Genomic DNA, 18150 nt, shown 5'->3' with positions numbered 1-18150 from the left:
ATGAATAGAAACCAAATCTCTTACTAATCACTCGAAAAGGATGAGAAGCAAAGTCGACCTCGGAGGAATTTTTTATTCAGAACGTGAAGAAGGATGAAATGCCGCTAAGCATATCGCCACCTCACTGCCTAATATGTTAGATAATACTGACCTGTCCACTACATTCCACGAAACACGGCTGGGCCACGACTGCGACATCATCCTCTTCGTCATCATCATCGTCATTATCATTGTCATCGACATCAGCATCATCATTATTATCAACATTATCATCGTCGTCATCGACATCAGCATCATCATCATCATCATCATCATCAATATCATCATTGAACTTCAGTTTTCTATGCTTGCATCGATCAGAAGGAATTAGTTGATGCAGAATTTTTACGGCCGGATGTCATTCCTATCACCAACTATCACTTGTTTGAAAGCAAGGTAACATTTCCCCATAATCTGACATCTTTTCATGAAAGACTGGAAATGAACAGCATCACTTGTGTGATGGTGATGCTCGTTTACAATTATCACGTTATCTAGACAAGTGTAACACACACGTACACATGCGCGCGCTCACGCACAAACACTATGGTTATGACTCGTCTGGATAAGGGTCGGAATATGGTTAAACAATGACAGCATACAAACAGCTACTAGTACAATACGACTAATACTTCTTACCCAAAGCCTAAAATTCTCTGAAATATTGCTCCTGTCTCTTTTTACCAGCAAACATGTTTGGAATACTAACTGTGGTGGAATGTGAAGGCTATGCTCTCAACTTCCATTTGGAGTCAACAGTGTTTTATTGAAATATTTTCTATCTGAAAGTATCTACAGCCCGAGTGTATGAGAGACACTCAACGTGATCACTCAGGTTTCTGAAAACGACAACCAAATTTCCCCCAACTCATAAAACTTACTACTTCGTAAAAAGAGAGTGTACACGAGATAATTTAGTTTTATAACACTTAAAAAAAACGATGTAACTAAGGCTAGAATACCTTTATTCCTAGACCTGCTTCGTCAGGTTTGATCTAGGTCTAAAGAGCCTTAACAATAAAAGTCTATTATAACAGCTAGATGGACTGAGCTATTGCAGTGTAATTGTCAACGTAGAGATGAAATGGAACTGATGTGGTTATGGTGTTAATGTCGTTGATAGAAACGAGATTTTATGAGTAATTTGGTCTTTGAAATCAGTAATTCTACATTTCTGGAAATAACACCTGATAAGTCTATCAGGTTTTATTTTAAATGCAGTCAGGTCGTGTAGTGTAAAAGTAAAGAATTTTCCTTGTAAGAATATGGAAATAGCAAACGATAGGCGTTAACCATTATAACAGTTCAAAGTAGAAACAATTAGGTTATATAATTTGATTTTGTCCTCTGCGTATCCATGGTTTCGTGTCTAGAAAAGAATCGATGATTTTTTCATGAATTTAGTATGTAATAATGATGTCTACATAGATATTTAAAGACAATAACTTACGGAAGATATAACTAAACTTCATCTGAACTAAAACGGTCTTGCTTCATTTACACATGAAACTACATTTCTATGTAATAACAAAATGTGTAAAGTATGAGCTTCTGGCTTAGAAAGTGTAAACCACGAAGTTATTGCCTTCACCTCATTTATTTCACTTAGATTATTTCACCTAAATTATTTTAACATATCTCTTGATAAGACTGTGATTTTGAGTGGTAGACATATTCCAACGCCAAAGACGCCTTTACGAGAGTTCATTTAATTATCAAGTGGTTTAGTACTTATGTATCTTTATAAGAGTCTATGTTATTACAATCTTTGGTGTCTTTAGTCACAACTTGTGCCACTAGTCCCTAAATAGTTACATGAGAGGTTATTTCTTCTTTGACTGAGCCGTAATTAAAATACATCATCGTTAAATATCAGTGATTCAACTTTCAGCAAATAACATAAAGGTCTGTCGGAATGAATAAAATCCCAGCTTCCTGTTCTATTGTATTTTGCATTATCCTGACTCGATTATTCAAATACTGCGGGTGTTCCACTATGATTGTCTTTCTTCTGGTATCATAATTGGTTTTGCTACAGGAATCAATCCATTTATTCTTTTTCTTTACATATCATGTTTCGCAGCTATGCATTATCCTTATCTTCTGAGTAATTAATGTAGATAACCAAGTGATTTCTCAATCAGTTGTGACAGTAATAAAAGTTATATTTCTAGTTGGATTTACAACACTACTCTAAACTCCCTTTTGCAAGAAGTTGAAATCTCGTTCTGATTTACAAAAAGCAGACAAATACTGCTCTTTTTATGATTTTATTTTTTTAACATCGGAGAGTGGCCGTGTTGAAGCAGCAGTTATTGATAAAGTAAATAGATATGTCTTTTACATAGAAACACTGATTTCACAACTTGCCATAACATCCTTCTCTATGTTGGCTTTAAAAAATGAAACGAATTGTATGAAACTAACATAATTTTCTGTAACAATGCTTCTGTTGAATGAACGAAATAAAAAAAATTCATTCAGTCACATAAAGTACATATTTGTCCAGTGAAATTGTACAGAAACAGTCTTCTTTGACACAAAGTTAAATTTAAATACATGAAATGAAAGAAAAAGAAAATATACTAGACTTTGATGAATAATGTTGATGTTTTAAGATTTAAACGGTAGATATCTGAGTTAATGTTGTAAGTATAAGTGGTTTCTATGACTATATACCGTATATAGACCAATTCTAAATATCTTTATACATGTATACATACATATACATATATATATATATATATATATATATATATATATATATATATATATATATATATATATATATATATATATGTATCTGTATACACACACATACGTATATATATATATATATATATATACATACATACGTGTGTGTGAACATTTATATATATATACATATATATGTACGTATGTATATATATGTATATGTACATATGTCTGTGTATGTACGTATATATGTGTGTACCTGTGTATGTGTGTCTGTATGCACGTATTTCTATACAGTTACACAGATCTAATTGTCTACATAGGATGCATTTGGAGTTTACGACCTAATATACATTCCATTCTACACATACATGCATATGTAAATAGAAATGTATGTAAACACACACAAACACACACAGATACATACATGCATACATATTTATTTATTTGTATGCGCATATATATATTACATATGTACATACATACATGTATGTGTGTATGCATGTATGTATTTATGTATGTATCTATGTATATAAACGTTCATTAACCTAAGCAACAAATCTTTATTCAGCTAAGCAAGAAACGTAATCATTAAGACTGCAAAGCAACAGGTTGTCGGGGCATGTCTCTGATTTAAATAATCAGTGTGAATCCATCTGAAATACACCACTTTAAGCTATGACGGGCCGTGGCAGTTCTCAATATTTATTCCAGGACAAGCATTTTACCGAATGATATTGCATATTATTTTTGCGACAACATCGTGTCACATAGTGATGTAGTAACTTGATGACATTTTTAGTCGATTGCTAATAACATTTGTGATGTCTTCCAGAGAAATAAAGTGTGCATGTATCTATCTAGGGTGGGTAAAATTCCCGAGATCCTTGAACGAGTTCTCTCCAGCGGTCTTTGTCCCTCATCATCGCTACAATGTCCTGCGTCTCCCAGAGACCAGTCTCTGTCGTTAGGGCATCAACATACGTCATCCTCGGTCTCCCTGTTCTAGTGTGCCCATGTAGGGTCTCCCACAGGAGCACTGAGTGCAGTATCAGCCCCGAATGACGGTGAGCATATCCAGCTAACCTCCATCTCCTCTGTGTTATTTTCGAGCTAACTATTGGGAGGCTCACGTACAGCTTTGAGTTCTTCATCCTCGTGTAGCACCCATCCACCATCTGAGTGAGTTTCTTGGTTAGTGTCCAAGTCTCATGCCCGTACAACAGCACAGACTCCACTGCAGCAACGAAGAGACGCATCTTCAAGTCTTTACGAAGGTCCGACTTCCATACAGATCTCAAACTGTGACATGCTTCCCAGGCTTTGCTCTTCTTCTCAGCTATATCACCCTCTGTGTTCCCAATCTTTGCTCCCAGATACCGGAAGTCCTCAAACAAATCTAGTGGCTTCCCGCCATTAATTTTCAACCCCACACTTATCGACACAGTCTCCACTTCATGCACCAACTCCTCTGCTTCCCTCACTGTGTTCGTCACCAGAACTGACGTCAGCAAATTCAGTATATGATATCTTTTTAGCCTTGACCCTTCTGCTCTGAACTGGCGCTAAAGTAAAGTCAGACTCCTGATGTTTCTCCAACATAAGGCACATACAATAATCCACTACGATAATAAAAAGGTAGAGAGCCAATGTTTCTCACTGGAACACTCCAGCCAGTATCTCAAAAAACTCCGTTGTCCCGTCAGGTGTAATGACTTGGGATGTGGTGTTGGTGTAGTGCCGTGATATCAGGCCCACTATCTTTTTGAGGGTTACATAAGTCTGTAAAATCTTCATCAGTCAGTGACAGTCCACAGAATCAAAGGCCTTTGTGTGTGTGTGTGTGTGTGTGTGTGTGTGTGTGTGTGTGTGTGTGTGTGTGTGTGAGTGTGTTTAAATACTTCTAAATCTCTATACATATACGTTATTTACATTATTTGCATTTGACGGATATTTGTTCTCGTCTTCTTTGTTGTTAACACAACAAATATATACCCTCCAGCCTTCATCAGGTGTCATGCGGAAACTTCGAACCTGGGTTCTCATTCCTAAGGTATTTTTCGATGTTGTTGTTATTATTATCATTATTATTATTATTATTATTATTATTATTAACATCGAAAATTACCTTAGGAATGAGAACCCAGGTACGAAATTTCCGCAAAACACCTGATGAAGGTTGGAGTGTATATCAGCCGAAATATTGTGTTAACAACAAAGAAGATGAGGACAAATATCCGTCAAACATAAATAATGTAAGTAATGTATATAATTCCTCATCTCTTAAATATAGAACTGTATTCTATACATACATATACATAAATATATATATATATATATATGCACACACACACACGCACACGTGTATGTATGTTTCTATGTATATATGTATGTGTGTATGTTTTTATATATGTATGTATGTATGTAAAGATTAATATAAACAGAAACGTATACATTTATATTTATGATTAAATCTGTGATTACTGAACATATTTTATTTCATTTCCTGAATTGAATTTAAAACAGGTGTATTAATGTAGTGTCACACAATCCAATTTGGCAGACTGACTTTTATTCAATTATTGTCCAAGATTAATCTATAATATTTAATATGGGAGTGGTTATCTGTCAACGAGCTGGCCACTGATACTCTACGACCATTGCACGAGGAGGTGCCAAAAACTTCCTGGTTTTAAGGGTATGATGAAAGGCCCTTATTGAGCCCCCGCCCCACCCACACACACACACACCTTTCAAGTTGTTTTACAAGGCTGGGAAAACTGAAGGACCATTACAATAAGTATGTGAATCTGAGAGGGAAACATGTTGAATAAAATTATAATTAACTGATCCTCCTGTATTTTCTTTTACCGAAAGCCAGGAAATTTTCAGCACGCCCTCATATATTTTAGAAAGCCAATTATTGAAGAGTTCATACAGTATAGGGAAATGTTTCTGCTTTGTTCCTCATTCCATTTTTTATGATATACGCCCATCCTCACACAGCCTCTATCAAAAAATAATCTATCAAATCGACAATACCATATTTATCATTACACCTCTTATAACGTATCTCCTACATATTTATATCTTTATTTATGTCTAATATTTCAACTTTAATTATTCCTTGTTTTCCTTTTCTTGTAAATATTGTTGCCGTGGCACTGCTATCTTCTTTAGTAGTCTTCATAGCGTTGCTGTAGCGCTAGTAGCTTCTTCACTTCTGATCTATTCTTTCTACCAACTTGACATTGCGTTCAATAATTCTTTATATTGATAATTAACAAATATTTTGCAGTATTTCTATTGATAGATATATCTCTTGTCAAATGTTTTTTTATGCTTTAGTTCTTATTTTCTCTTATGACTATTTTTTTTTTATCTTTGTCTGCAGTTTCTTGAATCTACATCAAACGCTCGTGTTTTTTTTGTTTTTTGTTTTTTTTATCAAAGACTCTTTTGGTTCCATTTGTAAGACAAAATGGTTCCTCGTCATGTTTCTTTTGTCTTATTGTTTTCCGCCCATTGTTAGTCTGTTTATCAGCCACTTATATGTTATTTAAGTATACATGTTGCTGTCCTTATTATTCCTGTTGTTGTTGCTGTTGTTGTTGTTATTGTTTTTGTTGGTGGAGGGTGCTGGTAGTGGTGGCCGTCGTCGTTGTCGTGGCGGCGGCGTTGGTGGTGGTGGTCGTGGTGTAAATATTGTTTCACTGAGACTCTTTCTCTGGTAATGTGTTTGGGTTATTGTCTGACTGTCTGTTGCACTGTCCGTCTTTCTGTCTGTCTGGCTGTCAGTCTTTGTATGCAATTGTTTGAATATTTGGTAAAAGGAAGAAAACAGCAGAAAGAAAAAAATGGGTGCGACCTAGATAGGAAAATTGATATATTAATTTATGATGAAAGACTAAATATAATTAGATATCTCGTTGTTTAGTTAAATGAAATTCAAAGACCAAAGGTTGTTGACAATTTAAGAAAGCAACAACAGAAGTTATTTACTGCAGAAAAACAAATTATGTATTTAATATTTATGAAATTCAGGAAGATGATGATGGCGATGATGATGATTATGATGATGGTTAAGATGGTGATGGTGGTGGTGGTGGTGGTGGTGGTGGTGACGATGACGACTACGGTGACAGTGACTACGTCAGTGAGCTTATTGGGTCGATTATGTAGAAAATATAATTATGCAGAAAGTGAAGTGAAACAAAGAATAAAGAGCAACCAAAATAATAGAAACATTTTTTTAAATCTTCAGAAATATTCAGAATGTTACTTCAAGCATGGAAGATGGAGAGACAATGGGGGTATCTCTAACTTGAAATCGAGTTCAAATGCAGGCAGTATGCGTTCAATCAATAGACACTCTCTGTGCAGAAAACTTATAAATCAAGCGATTACACTTCAATGGTTTGAAACCAACAAAATATTTCAATGTGGTTTCTCGATTTGTTGATGACAGCCACAAATTCTTTATCAAATCTGATGAGAAAGAAATGGCGCAATTGATAATGTAGTCCAGGCTAAACAAAAAAGAAAGGATGGCAATGTATGGAAAGTAGATGGTAATAGTTCTCTGCAGTATGAGTTGACTTGAGGATAAATAACAATATCAAAAACAACAGTAAATGTACCAAACATAACAATTTATCTTTTATACTGTATTCAAATGAAATGTGATCAGCCATCCTCCAGTTATGTATATAATATATATATTCTTTTACTCTTTTACTTGTTTCAGTCATTTGACTGCGGCCATGCTGGAGCACCGCCTTTTGTCGAACAAATCGACCCCAGGACTTATTCTTTGGAAGCCTAGTACTTATTCTATCGGTCTCTTTTGCCGAACCGCTAATTTATGGGGACGTAATCACACCTGCATCGGTTGTCAAGCGATGTTGGGGGGACAAACACAGACACACAAACATACACACACATACACACACACTTACATACATATATATACATACATACGACGGGCTTCTTTCAGTTTCCGTCTACCGAATCCACTCACAAGGCTTTGGCCGGCCGAGGCTATAGTAGAAGACACTTTCCCAAGGCGCCACTGCCTTGTGGTTCGTAAGCAAGCTACTTACCACACAGTCACTCATATATATGAATATAAATATATATATAATTTAGAGAAGAGAACCAAAGTGCATGAATTCATCCATGAAAATCCAGTCACACATAGAAATACTTAGTAAGTAAATACACTAAAAAGAACTATAATAAAATACAAAGTAATAATCATAAAATAATAAAATAATATAATATAATGAATTTAATTGAGTTTTTACCTGTATATTTGGATTTTATTCCTAATATTATATATATATATATATAATGATTGATATATATATATGTATTTATATATATATATATATATATATATATATATATATATATATATATATATATATATATATATATATATATATATATATATATATATATATATATATATATATATATATATTTATAGAGTTATTAATATTTCTAAGTCTCTCTAAAGGAGACTACGACAGCGGTACTGGAAATTAATAGTTATCGCCAAGCCAACATGGCAGTCCCAAAATTAGGACGAAAGCTGCCGTGAATTAGCTCCAAGAAGCCATCGCCTCTAGCTAGCTATGTGACGCACGAAACCTGTGTCCTTTATAACCTTCGAACAGGGGAGGTCAGCAGTGTCCCCCTGCTGGTTTGGCATCTGCAGACTAGTTTCAGGGTGTTGCCCCTTGTCAATGCAGAGCAGCCAAGCCCTAACCAGGCGGCGCTGCTGACTATCTGTTCGAAAGTTATTTATCTAATTTCAGTGGAATCTATCCACTGGTTTTCAGAAATAGAGTTATTAATATTTCTAAGTCTCTCTAAAGGAGACTACGACAGCGTTACTGGAAATTAATAGTTATCGCCAAGCCAACATGGCAGTCCCAAAATTAGGACGAAAGCTGCCGTGAATTAGCTCCAAGAAGCCATCGCCTCTAGCTAGCTATCTTATATATATATAAGATAGATAAATATGTGTGTGTGTGTGTGTATTTGTATGTATGTATGTATGTACCGGGTGGGACAGTGTGGACGGAGGCTTTTAAAATGTTCACATAATCATTAATTTTAGCTGCAAACAAACTTTGCCATTGAAACCGTGAAACCGGGCCCATGACCCTGGCTAGGCTTTAAAAGGGATGCTGTCAGAACCCCTGCTGTGTCACTTCAAGCTGCCCACGGCTTCGTAGTAACAATTTCAGGTCTGTATGTCACGTTTTGCAGCCTTTCCGGTGTTCACAGAGCATTGAGCAGCTGTCATGATGTCGGTATTTTTGATATCCAGCGTGAAACATCATGATACAATTAACTGTTTTCCAACATTCAGATGGCTTCCAATCCTCCATGTCAGCTTTATATTTTCAGTTACAATATTAATTGCTTTGCTCTTCACTGCCGTTGACTCTTCACCAACACATCAAGCTGCCCGAACCTCCAAATATGGTGACATAAAAGATTTCATCTAATTTAGCCCGTACACCTTGTATTTATGTGTATTTGCGTGTCTATGTATAGATATGTGTGTATTATGTATGTACATTTACTTGTATACATATGTGTGTGGGGGAGGTGCGTGTGTTGGACTTTTAGAACAAGAGATCAGGAAACCATGATGGTGCTCTGGAAGACACTTGTTCTAAGCCACTTTGACTATTGCTCTCAGCTATGGTCACCAACCAGTGTCAAATTAATCTCAGAACTTGAGGCAATCCCACGAAGCTACACGAATATAAGCTATTGGGAAAGACTCAAGAGATTAAGACTCTATTCCTTAGAGCGTAGACGAGAAAGATATGCCATAATACACATCTGGAATATCCTCGAAGGAATTGTCCCAAATTTTTGCATCGAAAGTTACACAAATAAAAGAACTGGACGCCATTGCATAGTGCCAAGGACTCAAAATTTGCCATCAAGATGTAGGACAAGATACTGCAATAGCCTGAGCTTCAAAGGTCCCCAGCTCTTCAATATCCTCCCGAAGGACCTGAGAGACCTGCATGCGGTGGATGTAGGTGTCTTCAAGACAAGGCTGGACCTCTTCCTGTCAGGTGTCCCAGATGAACCAACTTCACAGCAGGAGGCGCAGATGAGAGCAGCTGCATCAAACTCTCTCATGCACCAAATGTCAATTCCTGAAGTAAAATTCGTGAAGTAAAATTGTGTAGCAACACAAAATGGCGGTGCCCCAGCATGGCCACAGCTCATGAGCTGAAACTAGATAAAATGAAAATGAAAAAAAAATGAAAATATATATATGAAGTAGTTTTGTTGAAGTTTGAAGCATCGTGTGGTATAACTTTGAAGGGATTTGTAGTGCCAGGCCGAAACAATAGGAGGAGGTACAAAGCAAACTACAAAATGAAGAGGGAAACAAAACAAAGTTGCAGTTTACCTTATTTTTCTATATTTCGGAATTATGAAATAACACTTTGACACTTGGCAAACGCGGTAGTTGGGAAAATCGTGGCTCAGGTGAGTCAGGCAACAAGGAGGCAGGTGACATGTGCAACTGGTGTTGCTATTGCAAACAGTTTGCTTCGTGTAGTTCTTTCTTATTGTTAATGGCTGGTCTCAATTTGTTTATAAGGAGGAACTCCATGATTCTGAAATTGCACCTTATGCGTTCGGTGGTGCTGATGGAAATTTCAAAGATTTAGGTTTGGCCCTATATTTGATGTTTCGTTATTGACGTATCCATGTTCTTTCACGGGGATCTGCAATTTTCTCGCGGTGCTCTCTATGTAGGATGCCCCACATTTATTGCAGACTACCTCGTATACCACATAGGCCCTCGAGCTCGTTTTAGTGTCACTGATGGTGCAATTGGTTAATGTGAGCCCCACGATCCTATCTCTAGTATTATTCCTCCAGCCATTAACCACAGGAAGGAACTACATGAAGCAGATTGGTTGTTATAGCAACACCATTGTGCGCATGCCACCTTCCTCCTTTCTCCCCCTACACACTTAAGCAACGACTTTTTCAACTACCTCTTTTTTGCCAAATGTCCTGAAGAAAGGTGTTATAACACCGAAATATAGAAATACAAGGTAAAACTGCAACTTTGTTTTGTTTTCTTTCCCTTTTGTTGTTTACTTTGTACCATCTCCCATTGTTCCGGCCTTACACAACAAATCTCTTTAGAATATGTGTAAATGAAATACACCTGGAAAATAAGTTTGAGATAGCTCTACAAAGTGCAGTTTCAGTTGAACCCAATGTGAACATGATAATCATCAAATCCTACTTTATTCAGAATTTAGACGCAAAATATCTCACTTATAGCTTTCTCCACTCTATGGTTACAGCATTGCGTCACCCTACCACAGTTAGTTACCCTACTGCAATTAGTAACCCAACTGCAGTTAGTTATCCCACTATAGCTAGTTACTCCGTTACAGATACTTAACACACTACAGTTTGTAATCCTATTACAATTTCTAAACCCATTAGTTAGTTACCCCACTACAATAAGGCCACTACGTTTAGCCCACTGCAGTTAATTATGTCACTACAGTAAATTACCTGACAGTAATAAGCTAAACTACTGCAATTAATTAGCCCATTAGATTTATTTATTTATCTCTACGGCTAGTTGTTTCACTAAAGTTAGTTACTCTACTACAGTTAGCTATCCCTACTGCAATTAGTTAGTCAATTAGTGTTAGTTACTCTACTACAGTTAGCCTGCGGTTGTTAGACACACCACTACAGTCTGTTAATACACGACAGTTTGCTACCCCATTACATGTAGTCGCCATGAATAATCAAACATATTACGTCCATATATGCTAATAAGCTACGATCTTCTGAATTACACTTGCCTAAAAACACAGTACCCAAATCCGATTTAAATAGGAAAAAGGTTCTGGGCTTGTTACTTACTCGTGGCATGCAGCTTTTCATATGAGATCAACTGAATCTCGCCACTACGTTCGAAAGGTGTATCTTTGAGTCGTGGATTCGAGTGACACGCTAGGTACCCTCATTTAGCAAGTCGTTCGACTTGCTAAAAGTAACTGCCAAATTTCTATCAAATTACTTTCAACTGTTTTTAGTAAGAGAAAACATTCATTATTTAACATAGTGCTAGATACACCCTGCCAAAAACGATTGGATAGTCATGGCCTCGTTTATAGGTTTGAAGCGCTGGAAAAACTGCTTCGCGATATTTATATATATCCCCTTAAATTATGACTCCAAATCCTGCCGGATTCAACTTTATCTTCATCCTTCGAAGGAAGATTAACTATGTGCCAGTCATGCACAGTGGTTTATTTAATCGATCGATCTCTCCGTCCATCAACGTGCGAGCATTGTCTATATTTGAAATATTTATTGTTTCCGACATTCGTTAGCACCACCTTGTGACAAACCAACAAAGAGCTCTGTATACGATCGATCGACCTGCAAAAACAGCAGCTAAATTTTCCTCAATTCACATTTTATTACCTTTGAAAAGTTCACATTGGTTAATGTGGACTTGGGTGGAGTTGTGGTTAGGAAAAATGCTGGACAGTCAGAGGTGCAATGCTTTTGATCATGTACTTGTCCAATCAGTGCTGACTTAGAGGTAAACTACCACAGTAACCTACTTACAACTATCATGAAGATCATATAGAATTATTTAGCGTATGTTGAGAATGTGCCAAGGACAGTCTTGAACACCAATAAAAAGATAAGAGTTACAGCCCCTACTGTCCGTGGGAATCTGACACCTTATCATCTCAGACAGCTGAGACTAATCGTTACACTGATTACAATAAACATCCTGGCTCTCGGATATCATATCTTTTACATTATCGAAAATTTAATTCCCATATCTTGTAATTTTAAACTGGATACATCCTGGCAGGAATTTTATGTAATCCTAGACATGAAGTATATATCTTTTGGAAGTTCAACAGGTAAAAAAGTAATAGCGAAACTTAGAAATTTCTGTCAGTGCTCTTCTACAATTTCGGCAAGCTTCCAGATTTATTGCATGCCATTTGATCCAAAATTGAAAGTCGGTAATAAACGCTGGACTAACAACAAGCGAAAAATACATACATATATATCTAGAATGAAATGCCTGGGTGTATAAACAGATTTTTTTCTCAAATAACAAATAGACATAACAATATTTACACAAATATTTTGATATGCAGAATGACGACTTTTATGGAGTAATTGGTAAATTATTGACAAAACGAGATTCTAGAAATGCCTCTGCCAGTTCGACTCAGTACGTTTGTATCACTTAATAAAGGTACAAATATGGCCTGTAGTCAAGAAGGACGCCTCGTAAATACAGCAGAATTCCTCTAATTTGAACGTGCGCTTTATTCAAGTTAGAGGACGCTGTTCAAATTACGGGAGGAAAATGCATAAGGGTGTTAAAATATTTCCTCTTACATTTCCGGGTACCCTCGCTAGTATCTAATTTATATATTAAAGTGAGTATATTATATATGGGAGAATATACAAATAATAACAACAGACGAGGACAGGTGGTGTAAATAACAAAAGTATATATTAAAGAATCGTTAAATATTATTGCTAGGAAAAAGAATGAAAATAAATTATGTTAGTTGTTAGGTATTTATTACATAATTATCTGCATTTAACAACTAATCACTTATATACAATACTTTTATTCATTCATTGAATGAGCTTCTTCACTTCCGTTTCTGTCTTCATTTGTCGAACTCACGGGGGCTGCCATTGCATTCCTCAAGCGATCACGAAACTCCACTCTTTCCTGGTGCTGTAGTCTCTTTATGATCATATCCTTTCGATGTGACATTGCTTGCAAAACATAGTTGTCATTAAAGTAAGGATTTCTTTCTAGAAATTTCAACACTATCTCGATAGACTTTTCTGCATTATCCCATGATATTTTCTCATTACAGTGTTCTTAGCCATTTACATTAGACTCACTCGAATAACCGTTATGTTCTTCAGGATATTGTCGCACCCACATTTCAATTTCATTTGCATCTTGTGATTGAAGAACAGTGTGTTTGGTTGGAAATCTTGTAGTTTCAAGAATATTTTATACTATAGATTCATTCTCTGCTTCCTTCACTTCAGTTGCACTAGAGGCTGGTTATAATTTTCCCCACACTTTTGTTAATATGCCTGCTCGAACCTGATTCCATGCACTTGCGAGGGGGAAAAAATGGTATTTTTGATGGTAAAATTGCGCTGGAAATCTTCTATACTAACATTATTATTTATTATATTCATCATGAAATCATTTCTGTAGGAACATTTTAAATTCCAAATAATCCCTTGGCTCATAAGTTGTATGAGAGATGTCACATTCGGTAGTAAGTAGCACGCAAAAACATTCGCACACGATGACGCTAATTTTGTCTCGTGAGGATGTGCTCTGCAATTGTCTAGTAGCAGCAGGCACTTTGAATCAGATTTACCTAATTCGTGAGAGCGCTTTTGTACAGCTAGCACAAGTTTTGTGAACAAGTGTTGATTCATCCATCCGTTCTTTGAGGAGTAATATGATACTGGTAAAGGTGAAACTCCTTTCAATGCTCGAGGACACTTAGAATCACCAATGACAAGAAGCTTAGGTATGTGAGTTCCAGAAGCATTAGCACATACCATCACTGTAAGTCGCTCTTTATTTGGAGCATGATAACAGTAAAGGTAGTGCCTATAATACTTGCTGAGTTGGGAACAGTGAGCAAAGATATAGCAAATGGCTGAAGGAGATTGGAATAGAACGCCCTGTAGATCACCTGCTGAAAGTTTGTCTCTTAGGGACAGCAAGGATTGTCAGGAGGGTTTTAAGCACTTGAAAGACTGCTGAAAACTTGTGGATACCTAGGGTTACAGGTAGTAACCTGCTACCAACATGAACCCTACCAGGAATAAGACCGAACCCGAGTCAAACCAAAATAATAATAATAATAATAATAATAAATGCCCTGATACATTATCAGGCAGTGGCTCTCATGGCTTCTGTTCTTAACTGATTGAAAGTGTAATCATGGACATAAATATACCACAGATTTGCTTGTCAGTTGTTCGACCAGTTGAGCATATCCCTTAATGGCTGACGAAATGTGTATCTCTGACCACGAGCAGAAGTAGTTGGGGAGCATCTTTGGGGTTTGGATAATTCACTTTCGGAAACTTGGGTATTTTGTTCAACATCCTTAAACAACATTTATTCAGGGACCTTTTGAGCGAGATGGGCTACTCGACCTGAAGAAAATTCTAACTGGGCCTCACCTGCAAGGCCATGCGCTATTTAGCTTGATATGAGATCACTATGTCGCGCACATATGGTTGTGATGCATGTGCCTGGTGTATCTTTATCAGACGGGTAGTCATGATGGATATACTAGGCTTCGTATATTTTACCCCAGTGTCACTTTGATGGCATGCACTGCTCTCTCACTCAATAATAATAATAATGATGATGATGATGATGATATGCAAAGGTCGAGCAACAAATGTTGGATAGAATCTCTAGGAAGCTGCTCACAATGCACAACGCATCTCACTCTGAAAAGTAATTTCGACAGACTCTACCTACCAAGTAAGGGTGAAAGCAGACGATTACTAAATGCGAAAAGACGCCATTAGTACTACCATATTGGGTTTGAAACATTATGTTGGGCCAAGCATACGAATCAAATAACAGCAAATATTGATAAAACTCAGTCAGCCAGCAAATGTAGAATCTCCAGTAAAGAAGACGTAAGAATCAATTATCTCTTGAGCGAATACAATAAGCTAACACAAAAAGTGTATACAATCAGATATGACTGTAAATAAATGAGTACTTTGCAATGAAGCCGGATTCGCCCTACACGTCTTAGCACGTATTCAACATAACTCTATAAATCTGTTGTGTTTCATTTCACTGCCTGGACAGTTTATCTCGAATCAGCAGGCCAAATAGTTCTGTGAATTACCCATGGGTCCAGGTCCGGGAGAGACCAGATAATTGATGTTCATCGACATCCAGTGCCTCCCCTGAGGTTTATCACTTTTTCCCACTGCTAATCCTCTTTGAAATGTGGAACTTCCACCGACCGCATCATCTAAATAGTAAAAGGTTGTGAACACTTGACATTCTTCATACCAAGCATCGTGTCTCAGTATTTGATTAACGTACAACTACGACTCTGTCAAAGGCATGAGCGGTGGACAACGACCTATGCCAGACGGTGCTCACTCCTGTTAACTATCAAAAAAATTCTAGAAATGTCGTAACCTCTGCGTATGACGGTTTATCATCATCTACAGCATATCCAGCTCTCCACGCACGTGGATATTGACAGCGGATGTAGCATGAAACCCGGGAAACAGAACCCTTTCACAAAAATGGGAAGAGCAAAGGCTTCAATTCATTTATGACAACGTTATTCTTCCTTATTTTCGAAAATGGCTGGTACGAACTGAGAGAGTTGGTTGCTATTTTTTTGCAATTTGAACGACCGCTAGAAGTAATGAGATATAAGAAAAGTTTTGAAGGAATATTGATTGAAAAATACATTAGCCTCACAAGTCATGGATGGTCTGCAAAGCAACAGACGCCATTCCACCTCTTCTAGCTTTGTATCAAAGACATGTCTAAGACTAAAGAATTGGGAGAGAATGTGATCCGTTGCATTAACTAACGTGCTCTATCTGCTAGAAATAGCGGCCAATTACATTTCACCTCATACGGTTAAATATAGGCAACAAAATACACATTAGATAATGTGCTCCATGGTGCACAGTTCCCCAGAAATGTTCGAGAAAGGGGCTATCGCTTGAATGCCGTTGACGATCAATAATAAACCCAATATCATACTCTGAAATAGCTAAATATCTTTTCAGTTGTGGGTTAACCAAAGGTGCTTGGCACCTGAAATGTCAAGCGTTCACAAATCTGTACCAGTTTGACAATGTGGTCGGTGGTTTCCACATTCCGTGGAGAAATAGTGGTGGGTAAATATGACGAACTTCACGAGGTGACTATGTGTATAGAACATCAGGTATTTGGTTTCTTCGGACCTGAGACCATAGATAACTTCCACACTTCCAAAAACTCTGGTCTGGCAGTGCTACCAGTGGATACTACTGGTTTAAAACAAATTTTAGCCAAATGCTGTCAGCGGGGCCTGTCTGAGATGCGCGCAGAACGATTAAACCGATTTCAAATTCCGGCAAAGTAGACTTTACCTTTCCTCCTTTCGCAGTCGATAAAATGAGTAACGAGTACGTTTTTATGGCCCAGTCGAAGGGAAAAACAGCGTTTATGTTTGCACCATCGCGACTAGTGAGAGAAAAGAGAAAGAATTCGTCAGATTAGAGACCTGATCTCAATGCTTACAACACAGTGGAACCTGCTAAAGACATTCAAGTTTCAATAGATGCTTCTAAAGCAAGTGACAGTGTAAATCTTCCATTGAAAGAGAGCCCCAATCCTACAAACGGGCTTTTCCCTATTTCACCGTTTCAGTCATTAGGAATGGATGTTACCGTGAATTGCGATAGAACCTTGTATCATATATCTTCGAAAAGAAAATTCCTAAGTGCAATAACTCCTGCTCTAATACGTATTATTAGTACGATACCGTAACATATGATAATATTCAAAGTAGATGGGACAGATGAATATGCATCAATAAGGAACTCTATTGAGAATAATCAGTATTAAGTATCTTCATCAAAATAAACTTTTGCCTGCAAACATACGATCGGTTTTATCAGATATTATTTATGTAAAACATGGACATTACTTCAAAGGTAACTAGAAAACGGAGTATTGATTTCCTTTGACAGACTCTAACCCAATTATTCAACACATCTCGGAGCTGTCTCAGAGGAATACTTAACAGAAATCCCGTGATCGAATCGATTCCATACAAAGATCATAGCAACTCGAACTGCGGTATTGTTTCACTTCTCCTACTAATACTCCAGAGAATGCAGTATCATCACAAATTGCTATATTCATTTGTGTAAAATATAGGGCTTTATGCTTAGTCGATGAAATATGAAATGGTTAAAAAAGTTTGTCTCACCGAAAACTAGTATAACTAAAACTATTCGATATCCTCGTACAAAGTAAAAAAAAATTACCACGCTTTACCACGAGTGTGTGTGTGTGAGAGAGAGAGAGAGAGACAGACAGACAGACAGAGATAGTGAGAGAGAAAGCGAGAGAGAGAGAGAGACAGACAGACAGACAGAGATAGTGAGAGAGAAAGCGAGAGAGAGAAAGAGAAGGATAGAAGTGCATAGAGAGATGAGAAGTAGTCAATTGAAAACCATATATATATTACTAATACCAATCGATACTGGAAGAGTTAAAGGTCTGAATGATGCTTGCAGAACACAAAAATATTTTCATAA

General features: G+C 37.0%; 1 protein-coding gene across 1 annotated transcript in view; it reads left to right on the top strand.

Annotated features, from left to right (window-relative positions):
- The window catches only part of LOC106871529 (muscarinic acetylcholine receptor gar-2), an 802994-nt gene that overhangs the window by 648567 nt on the left and 136277 nt on the right, over positions 1 to 18150 (top strand).

This window comes from Octopus bimaculoides, chromosome 3 (assembly GCF_046866305.1).
Source record: "Octopus bimaculoides isolate indiv1 chromosome 3, ASM4686630v1, whole genome shotgun sequence".
NCBI classification, from domain to species: domain Eukaryota; kingdom Metazoa; phylum Mollusca; class Cephalopoda; order Octopoda; family Octopodidae; genus Octopus; species Octopus bimaculoides.
This window is presented reverse-complemented; position numbering and strand designations above follow the sequence as displayed.